The 1,081-nt window shown below is 38.9% G+C and overlaps 1 protein-coding gene across 1 annotated transcript in view; it reads right to left on the bottom strand.

The window, feature by feature from the left end:
• Positions 1-774, bottom strand: part of rph3aa (rabphilin 3A homolog (mouse), a) — a 12,203-nt gene extending 11,429 nt beyond the window's left edge. The window contains exon 1 of the mRNA XM_019856376.1: positions 372-774. The gene's annotated coding sequence lies outside the window, so the exon portion shown is untranslated. The remainder of the gene's footprint in view (positions 1-371) is intronic.
• Between the last annotated feature and the right edge of the window lie 307 nt (positions 775-1,081).

A 1,081-nucleotide genomic window follows, 5' to 3' on the forward strand; every position in this document is an offset into this window, starting at 1 on the left:
CACACAGTTATATTCAAATAAGCAATTCTTGAGTGACAAACATGTCACTTTGTTGATTTTACAAACTCATGCTTCATTTAGAACAAGTGATATGCATGTCATCAATTTAGTAAAAACAAAACAAAACAAAACACTTTTATCTTACTATCTACAATAAAATAACCAATTCTTCAAGAGAACAACTCAATAAAACAATGAGTCAGCATATTTTTGAAAGACCATTTTTAGAAAAAAAATGTATACTTTACCAACCCTGGTATATTATATGCATCCATCCATCCATTCTCTCTTATGTAGCTTAAACATAATACAGTTGAGCTGACATGATGAGGACGACATGATCAGTGAAAGTAAATGAAAGCAGCGCTCACCTGTCACAGTGTTCGTTTCATTCAGAGCGATGCTCGGCCGACTGCGGCTGCTGATATGTTCGCCTCTTCGCGCCGTACTTGCTTTCTCCTCTTGCTCCTCCTTCTGCAGGTCTCACGCTCACTTTGAGCAAGCCGCGTCCTCTCTCATCTTGTCAACGGGACCCCAAGCCAGGCTCCCCCGGGGCCATCGTCAGCGCGTCAACCAGTCCGCTATGTCACCTTGTTATCGAGAAATCTGGGACATTATTTATGAAATATGTCAATGGTCATGAAAAAGGCTCCGAGGATGACTTGACTCACTGGTCACTCGATTAAGTAGGCTAGCGAATGACAATAGAAAATCATTCCTTTTGATTGACAGTGTCAGAAATCTATTCATGGGTAGTAGATACAAATATGCATCTGTATTTGGGAAATGTGTTTTAATCCGATTGTTTAATTGTAAACACAGATCCACATTAATAAAAGAATGCACACATACTTCCAATCTCTAATTTTTTATTCATTTTTTCCCTCAGTTGAGTTGTACGGATTATAGGTCCCATTAATGGTGGAACCGTCATCATCCTGTCCTGTTTGCTTTGTTTTTTCAGTCTCCAGCTGGAAAGTGGGCGTTCCTTCATGAGCCGCACCTGAGACTCATCATTTAAAGTAAATCTATCACAAATAAAAGAGATTCCATTTGTGGATTCATTCCATTTTAAATTATT

This window comes from Hippocampus comes, unplaced genomic scaffold (genome assembly GCF_001891065.2).
Source record: "Hippocampus comes isolate QL1 unplaced genomic scaffold, H_comes_QL1_v1.1 scaffold213, whole genome shotgun sequence".
Taxonomy (NCBI): domain Eukaryota; kingdom Metazoa; phylum Chordata; class Actinopteri; order Syngnathiformes; family Syngnathidae; genus Hippocampus; species Hippocampus comes.